Raw genomic sequence first — 9,716 nt, forward strand, 5'->3', positions numbered from 1 at the left:
GGGAGGGAGAGGGAGGAGGAGAAAGGGGGAGGTGGTGATTTGAAGGTGATGCGACTGTGATGGCTGTGCTGTGATAATGTGCTGATGATGATGATGGTGATGGTGACGGTTCATTCAATTCTTGTTGGTTTGTCTGATGTGTGTGTGTGTGTGTGTGTGTGTGTGTGTGTGTGTGTGTGTGTGTGTGTGTTCGCCTTAATATTACATCTTTCCCTCACTTCTTTCCTTTCTCACTTATTTCTCGTCTGTTTTTTTTTTTTTTTTATAGTTCTTCATTTTTTTCTCTTCCTCATTTCTTCTTTTATATTTTCCCTCGTACATTTGCTGTGTGTCGCTCAAATTTCCTTCACTCTTCGTCATTTCTCTTCCATATTTCCTTGACATAACCTGTCATCTCTCTCTCTCTCTCTCTCTCTCTCTCTCTCTCTCTCTCTCTCTCTCTCTCTCACTTTTTCTTATCTTTCTTTTCACAAACACCGTAATCTTTCCCTATCACCTTCCATTTACCTAAACATCACCTGACTGACATTCTCACCTTCCCCTCTTACTCTCCCCATCACCTTCTCCCTCTCCCTCTCTCTCTCTCTCTCTCTCTCTCTCTCTCTCTCTTAAGCATCCAGGGGCCAGATCCACGAAACGGTTGCTACTTTTAACAAACTGCGATCAGCGCCCATTATCAACCTCGGACCGCCATATGGTATCCACGAACGCATAAGAGGTTGGTGTTGCCATAGTAGCAAGGTTGTAAAGTTACAACCTCCTGAGGTGATGTAGGTTAACTCCACCTCGCCTGAAAACTCTTATATAAATATTTATGTGCACAAAATAACCTTTTTTTAATTGTTTACAAGCTTTACCAGCAAGGAAGCATGGTTTTGTGATGCATAAAGTGAAATCTTGCATGGAACACTGAAAACAAATGAAGAGGCTGATTTGTCCCACACGTGCGCACTCCCCATTCCCCCACCCACTAACAAGTGTGTACTGTGATTACGTATTGTTTTCGTCGTTTCTTGTGCATATATTGGATATTTTCTTAACATACTACCACGTTCGTGCCTTGAGGCAAGAAAGGCGCTTTCAGGATCGCCACGACCCCTTGGCATTGAGTGATAATGAGCTCATGATCAAATATCGCTTCCCGCGGCAGACCTACTAAACCTCTTGTTTGAGGAGATGCAGCCTCAGCTGGAGAGAAGGACAAGGCATAGCCAGGCATTACCAACTCACACCCAGGTTCTGCTGGCCCAGAGACTGTTTGCCAGTGGGCCCTTCCAAAACGTCATTGGAGACACTGCTGGTAAGATGATACTGGTGTTGCATGCTTCAGTACAGGGGCTGGCTGTTGTGGAAGTTATCAGGGAGCCCTTTCCCTGACCTTATTAATGGTCTATTCTCTTACATTCTTCGCATATACCTTTAGATACACATAAAACGTAACTTTAAGGCGAGGAAGAAGTGCCCCTGCCCTTCAGGGAGTCCAAGGGATGGGCGAAGGCCCCCCAGAGATTAGGTTAGTCACCGTACACTTTTATAAGAAACATTACCTAATCCAACATAACCACAGGGGCTAGACCCACCCTTAAGGACACTACTATAAGTTAGCATAACCTGTGGAACCCCTGAAGGATGGGGGTACATATATGTTTCAGGTTTATCAAGAGGTACTGTATATGTGAAAGAATGGAAGAGGATAGACGTGTAATAAGGACAAGAGAGGACTCCAAACAATTACCACTACTTTTTGTGTAAACAAATTGCATAATATCCCATAAATAACTTTTGTAGGTGAATAAACTGATGTTCAGTGTGGTGAATAATACTTAAGTGTGGCTGACTTTCAAGGATAAAAGGCATAAAAGTCAACCTGCTGCATGCCACAGTTTATAAAGTTGTAATCCAGTGTTAGGAACATGCCAAGATTAGTTAATAGTGTCAAAATATGTGAGTGCACAATTGATAAGGAGGGATGAGGGATGATGCCAACCTTACCAAACCTGCTGTCAAGTACCCCTGGGGCTGTCCCTTCCTCACACACCACATTATTATTCATGTGTACAAATATTTCTAGACTTGTAGGTTTATTTCTGACATGTTTCTAACACTGTCTTGAGGATAACTTGATTTATTATACTGCTGGCAAAAAAAGTTGACAGATGTAATGTGTGCGTGAATACGGCTGCACTCATGGAAACAACACTGTACTACAGCTACAAGGATCACATTACATTGCTGCTGTTTTTTTTTTTTTTCTCTCTCTCTCTCTCTTACAGCAGAAACATATATCTTATTTAAAATAAATAAATAAATAAAATGAAAACTAATGGCTTATAATCTGCTTTCAGGACCTATGCAAGCAAGTGTCAGCAGGGTCTTCAAGTGTGTGTGTGCACCGTGTTGAGTGATAAGTCAGTGCAGGAAATCAAGATGCCTCCAACACACCTTGATCAAAGGAGAACTGCACACCAGTTCTTCAGGATTAAAAATTTCCTAACGGTTATTGGGGCCATTGATGGTAAGATTAACAATAATGTATTTTATTTTAAATTTAGTGCTGTTGTTATAATCTATCACTTCATCGGTGTTTCCTTTGAGTGAAAGGTATCTCACAGCCTCAAGTTCCTGTTAAGCATTAAAAAGTTTTCATATTTTATGTATATATATATATATATATATATATATATATATATATATATATATATATATATATATATATATATATATATATATATATATATATATATATATATATATTAATTTTTTTTTTTTTTTTTTTTATGTAGGAAGGACACTGGCCAAGGGCAACAAAAATCTAATAAAAAAAATGCCCACTGAAATGCCAGTCCCTAAAAGGGTCAAAGCAGTGGTCAAAAATTGGTGGACAAGTGTCTCGAAACCTCCCTCTTGAAGGAATTCAAGTCATAGGAAGGTGGAAATACAGAAGCAGGCAAGGAGTTCCAGAGTTTACCAGAGAAAGGGATGAATGATTGAGAATACTGGTTAACTCTTGCGTTAGAGAGGTGGACAGAATAGGAGTGAGAGAAAGAAGAAAGTCTTGTGCAGCGAGGCCGCGGAAGGAGGGGAGGCATGCAGTTAGCAAGATCAGAAGAGCAGTTAGCATGAAAATAGCGGTAGAAGACAGCTAGAGATGCAACATTGCGGCGGTGAGAGAGAGGCTGAAGACAGTCAGTTAGAGGAGAGGAGTTGATGAGACGAAAAGCTTTTGATTCCACCCTGTCTAGAACAGCAGTATGAGTGGAACCCCCCCAGACATGTGAAGCATACTCCATACATGGACGGATAAGGCCCTTGTACAGAGTTAGCAGCTGGGGGGGGTGAGAAAAACTGGCAGAGACGTCTCAGAACACCTAACTTCATAGAAGCTGTTTTAGCTAGAGATGAGATGTGAAGTTTCCAGTTCAGATTATAAGTAAAGGACAGACCGAGGATGTTCAGTGTAGAAGAGGGGGACAGTTGAGTGTCATTGAAGAAGAGGGGATAGTTGTCTGGAAGATTGTGTCGAGTTGATAGATGGAGGAATTGAGTTTTTGAGGCATTGAACAATACCAAGTTTGCTCTGCCCCAATCAGAAATTTTAGAAAGATCAGAAGTCAGGCGTTCTGTGGCTTCCCTGCGTGATATGTTTACCTCCTGAAGGGTTGGACGTCTATGAAAAGACGTGGAAAAGTGCAGGGTGGTATCATCAGCATAGGAGTGGATAGGACAAGAAGTTTGGTTTAGAAGATCATTAATGAATAATAAGAAGAGAGTGGGTGACAGGACAGAACCCTGAGGAACACCACTGTTAATAGATTTAGGAGAAGAACAGTGACCGTCTACCACAGCAGCAATAGAACGGTCAGAAAGGAAACTTGAGATGAAGTTACAGAGAGAAGGATAGAAACCGTAGGAGGGTAGTTTGGAAATCAAAGCTTTGTGCCAGACTCTATCAAAGGCTTTTGATATGTCCAAGGCAACAGCAAAAGTTTCACCAAAGTCTCTAAAAGAGGATGACCAAGACTCAGTAAGGAAAGCCAGAAGATCACCAGTAGAGCGGCCTTGACGGAACCCATACTGGCGATCAGATAGAAGGTTGTGAAGTGATAGATGTTTAAGAATCTTCCTGTTGAGGATAGATTCAAAAACTTTAGATAAGCAGGAAATTAAAGCAATAGGACGGTAGTTTGAGGGATTAGAGCGGTCACCCTTTTTAGGAACAGGTTGAATGTAGGCAAACTTCCAGCAAGAAGGAAAGGTAGATGTTGACAGACAGAGCTGAAAGAGTTTGACTAGGCAAGGTGCAAGCACGGAGGCACAGTTTCGGAGAACAATAGGAGGGACCCCATCAGGTCCATAAGCCTTCTGAGGATTTTGGCCAGCGAGGGCATGGAAAACATCATTACGAAGAATTTTAATACGAGGCATGAAGTAGTCAGAGGGTGGAGGAGAGGGAGGAACAAGCCCAGAATCGTCCAAGGTAGAGTTTTTAGCAAAGGTTTGAGCAAAGAGTTCAGCTTTAGAAATAGATGTGATAGCAGTGGTGCCATCTGGTTGAAGTAGAGGAGGGAAAGAAGAAGAAGCAAAGTTATTGGAGATATTTTTGGCTAGATGCCAGAAATCACGAGGGGAGTTAGATCTTGAAAGGTTTTGACATTTTCTGTTAATGAAGGAGTTTTTGGCTAGTTGGAGAACAGACTTGGCATGGTTCCGGGCAGAAATATAAAGTGCATGAGATTCTGGTGAAGGAAGGCTTAAGTACCTTTTGTGGGCCACTTCTCTATCATGTATAGCACGAGAACAAGCTGTGTTAAACCAAGGTTTAGAAGGTTTAGGACGAGAAAAAGAGTGAGGAATGTACGCCTCCATGCCAGACACTATCACCTCTGTTATGCGCTCAGCACACAAAGACGGGTCTCTGACACGGAAGCAGTAGTCATTCCAAGGAAAATTAGCAAAATACCGCCTCAGGTCCCCCCAACTAGCAGAGGCAAAACGCCAGAGGCACCTTCGCTTAGGGGGATCCTGAGGAGGGATTGGAGTGATAGGACAAAATAAAGATATGAGATTGTGATCGGAGGAGCCCAACGGAGAAGAAAGGGTGACAGCATAAGCAGAAGGATTAGAGGTCAGGAAAAGGTCAAGAATGTTGGGCGTATCTCCAAGACGGTCAGGAATACGAGTAGGGTGTTGCACCAATTGCTCTAGGTCATGGAGGATAGCAAAGTTGTAGGCTAGTTCACCAGGATGGTCAGTGAAGGGAGAGGAAAGCCAAAGCTGGTGGTGAACATTGAAGTCTCCAAGAATGGAGATCTCTGCAAAAGGGAAGAGGGTCAGAATGTGCTCCACTTTGGAAGTTAAGTAGTCAAAGAATTTCTTATAGTCAGAGGAGTTAGGAGAGAGGTATACAGCACAGATAAATTTAGTATGAGAATGACTCTGTAGTCGTAGCCAGATGGTGGAAAACTCGGAAGATTCAAGAGCGTGGGCACGAGAGCAGGTTAAGTCATTGCGCACATAAACGCAGCATCCAGCTTTGGATCGAAAATGAGGATAGAGAAAGTAGGAGGGAACAGAAAAGGGGCTACTGTCAGTTGCCTCAGACACCTGAGTTTCAGTGAGGAAAAGAAGATGAGGTTTAGAGGAGGAGAGGTGGTGTTCTACAGATTGAAAATTAGATCTTAGACCGCGAATGTTGCAGAAGTTAATGAAGAAAAAGTTGAGGGGGGTGTCAAGACACTTAGGGTCGTCGACAGAAAGGCAGTCCGACCTGGGGACATTTATGGTCCCCTCCCCAGATGGGGACTCCGAGGCTGGTGTAGGAGTCGCCATGATTTTAAAATTTTTTGAGTGAAGGGTGTGTGTGTTATTAGGTGCTTGTAGTTTTGTGTGGAGGAAGAGAGTTGTCTTTAGAGGGCAGGCTGTGACTACCCCCTTGTGTTGTGAGACACAAAGGGAAACGTTCAGTGAGGTCACAGCTGGGTTTAATGATAAGTTCACAGCACCCCCTGAACAGTGCTTTAGACCTCACTGGGAGTAATTATCGTTTCGGCAGGTGTCTACTGCCTCCTCCTATATATGTAGCTACTGTGTAACATGATCATGTAATAGTTTCTTTTGTGTGCACAGGCAGCCACATTACCATGAAGGAGCAAAGTGTGGATGAGGCCCTCTACTTGAACTGGAAAAGGTATCACTCCCTCTGAACATCCAACTTGTTTGTGATGCAAGTGAAGTGATCCTCAGCTACTGCTCCAGATTGCCAGGTATATAGCATTATTGCATCACATGTTTACCCAACCATGTATTTTATTGATTTTCATGTGACTGCACATGGTTACTGGTATTGCATAAGAAAACATAGTGTGATAAGCCTTGACATTAGTTATAAATGAACACTTGATATACTCTTTTATAAGTAATGAATCCTCTTGTATGAAATCTCACTTTTCACAGGTGCCTGCACTCTTGTGGAGGTGGCTTGCAGTACAGACCCATCAAGTGTGTCAAAATAATTAATACTTGCCTGCTCCTACACAACTGCTGCATCAAGTTCCTGATGACATACGTACTTGTCACTATTTTTCTGGTAGTTGACAGGATATATCTGTATCATGGACATTAGATTTAACCGAGTACAGTCATGAATGTTCTTACACTTGTTGTTGGGGTAATGAAATTTGTCAGAAGTGTACCATCATTTAACAAAAATAAACATTCTTTTTTTTTTTTTTTTTCCTACAAAGATGTCTGAAAGTCATTATGGTTTGGGCTAGTTTTAGATCATCAGAATGCTAAATGTCAAACTACATGACTGTTCCTCTACAATATAACTTTAAACAAATGGAACAGTTAGGTTCCAGTCCCTAGACCTCTCAGACCCTCACAAAAGTCTGCTTACAGCTACCACCTCTTGAGGATGAAACAGTGCCCCATGCTGATACCAACCCTGCTGTGCTGTAGAGGGGTCAGTGTGCTTCAGGCAGAATTGTGTAGCAAGAAATCATACAAAACTTCTTCCAGCACTGAAGTAAGGAAGTGAGGTCAGTAATCATGTAATGAGTGAAATAATGGTTTTCCATGTATCACTGCATACTAAATGAAAGAGATCAGTGCAACATTTAAATTCATCAAATACTTAAGTGGCTTGCTAGTATTAGGTATGAATAACACAAATAGATTAAAAAAGTGCTGTAGATTTATTTAAAAATAAAATAAAATTACCAATTACCAAAGTCTTTGCAAGAAAAAGAAAAATATAACATATATGAGTATAGTTCACATCCTGAAAAAAAAAAAAAAGTAAATAAACTTATTTACAGAAATGTCCACCAGCAGGTCACCACAAAACACTAATCTTACTTTTGTATTTTAAGTAACACAGAAGCATTGTAGGTATCACAGTGAAGTTTGGTATTATATTGCACTAACATTAACATGCTGCTCGAGGTTAATGATAGAATTGCTACAACTTAATTCTACAGAAAAGAAATATTGCTTAATATAACTTAATTTGATAACTTAGTCTTATAACTTAACTTAATAAAGGTAAACTTATGAAAGGTAAACATTAAAATGCTATAAATTATTGGTGGGTGGTGTTGGCATTAATGAAGTGCTCAGTAAGTGTTACCAGCTGCTGCAATGAATGCACAATGTTCCTCTGCACTTCAACAGATTGTCAAAGTGCCTGGGACATGTTTTGTACAGCCAGCTGCACCATCACCAGCTCGTCCATACTCAGACTAATCTGCTGTTGGGTTTCCTGTGCTTGAGAGAGAACTTCCAAGTCAGAGTGGCCATCTGAAATACAGATTAGAAGCAAACATGACTACACCTCAAATTACAAAGTAAGTGGTATTTCAAGTTACATGTCATGCTATCTTGCTGTGTCCTTTTACCTCATTTGCTCCTTGGACCTTTCTGCTATACTGTACCCAGGCTGGTGGTGTGATGCACTTATGGAATCAACACTTTATATGCCTCAGAGATGTATTCCTCAAAAAAAAAATAAATAAATATAATAAAAAAAATAAAATGAAAAATTAGGTCAGAGTAGCAAGAACAACAGACTTAGTGGCAGGAGTTGTATAATCAGTGTTCATTGTACTGGAGGACACAACTGAATACATGTTAACATGTTATTCAGCATTGCATGTAGTCATCTATAATGAGCATAATTTGAACAAAGATCTTCTCATCCAGTGCAGATGATACAGCATTGTCAAATCCAGAGGCCCCTGTGGACCCAGCGACACCAGCAGAAGAGGGTTGGATGGCTCCAACACCACTGCTGGTGGAAGGCTGTGGTCCTAGAGGCCCTGACACTTCTGGAGAAAAAAAAAAAAAAAAGCTGTCATTACTGCAGGTAGAGAATAAGCTGGTATTCTTTGAGTGATGTTTTTATTGACAAATTTTTCTTTTAATTAGCAGTCAACCTAGTCATGTCTGTGTTTATCACATGGTTTTGCTGAGTTGATGAGCAAATGTGCAGATGAACATTCATGAAGATGAGTGTTGGACATGATGCTGCCAGCCCCATGGAAGATGATGCTGTAGCACAATTATTTTTACATTACAGTACTGCACTTAAAAACAGCATTAATTTACAAAATGTAATTTGACCTTTGTTAGTTTACTTATGCAGTGTGGTGCCATCACTTTCAGGGTATGGCAGTCCTGCAAATGTTGTGTGAGACAACATCCACAGCATGACCAACTCCACAGCAGTGTGTGTTGTCTCATCTGGAGGCCCCCACCTGCATGGATATGAATGTTGCAATTATCACCCACTTAGAAGTTCACATGTAAAGCCAAATCAACTTGGTGTAAATCATGAATGCATTAGAGCACAATAATGTTATCTAGCACTGCAGTGGTCATTGTCTCAGACCTGACTGCCAGAGGTACTGTACATACTCCTATTTATAATCCATTGCTTAGTTGGTTCTTGGTTATGTTTATTGACTATATGGGTAAATTTTGTAACAGCACCAATAATTAAATACATGTACACAAGAGCAAACTTCTTTTTATACAACTGCAGGGGTTTTAAGCACTGCTAACAATCACCTAACCTAACTAACCTAACCTAACCTAACCCTCCTTCCTCAACAAAGTAAAACCAATGTTCAAGAAATAAAATTTATTACAGCAGTTTGTGTCCCAAAGGCTGACCAGAAAGAAACTTTTTTTTTTCTCCCAATATGTAACTGAAAGTCATACAGAGGAATTTGTTCATATTACTCAAAACAATGTTCAGCAATGCCCAAAACATTAGTTAATTAAATTCCATGAGCAATTAGGTCAAGACAAAATATGAATCAAATATGGTAGTGTGGGTAAATTTTTACTCTTTCATCTGTTTATCTTTCTCTCTCTCTCATGCTTCCCTTCGCACGTAATTCGCAATATTTCTTTCTTTTATTTGCCTTGTCCTCTTTATTGTCCTCTATCCTCTTTTAAGTATTATTCCACGTCTATTTTCTCCTTTTTTCCTCCTCCCCATGTTACCTTTAAGCGGTGCGGTGTGTGCACACACGGGGCGTGGTGTGTGCAGGGATTTCACTGTAATGCTGAAACATTTCTCCATCTTTCTTCACAGATTTCAGTTTCGTGGCTTTACATAGTAGCGTCATAATTAAGCTCTTTTTCTGGGAGTGATGAGCAACTCTGAGAAACACGGCGAGGGAACAGCTGGTGTGGTGATCCTGGGGAGA

At 40.8% G+C, this 9,716-nt stretch overlaps 1 long non-coding RNA gene across 9 annotated transcripts; it reads left to right on the plus strand.

Annotated features, from left to right (window-relative positions):
- The first annotated feature begins 207 nt into the window (after window positions 1-207).
- On the plus strand, window positions 208-9,022 carry LOC135100628 (uncharacterized). Of its 9 annotated transcripts, XR_010268836.1 has the most exons (10): window positions 208-718; window positions 852-977; window positions 1,151-1,300; window positions 2,346-2,515; window positions 6,127-6,263; window positions 6,454-6,586; window positions 6,901-7,040; window positions 7,675-7,847; window positions 8,203-8,365; window positions 8,665-9,022. It is a non-coding gene; the product is annotated as an uncharacterized LOC135100628 (long non-coding RNA). The 9 variants fall into 9 exon arrangements; XR_010268832.1 differs by having other exon boundaries at window positions 214-718; window positions 852-1,300; XR_010268838.1 differs by lacking the exon at window positions 852-977 and having other exon boundaries at window positions 214-718.
- Window positions 9,023-9,716: the final 694 nt, after the last annotated feature.

This window comes from Scylla paramamosain, chromosome 5 (genome assembly GCF_035594125.1).
Source record: "Scylla paramamosain isolate STU-SP2022 chromosome 5, ASM3559412v1, whole genome shotgun sequence".
Classification (NCBI taxonomy): domain Eukaryota; kingdom Metazoa; phylum Arthropoda; class Malacostraca; order Decapoda; family Portunidae; genus Scylla; species Scylla paramamosain.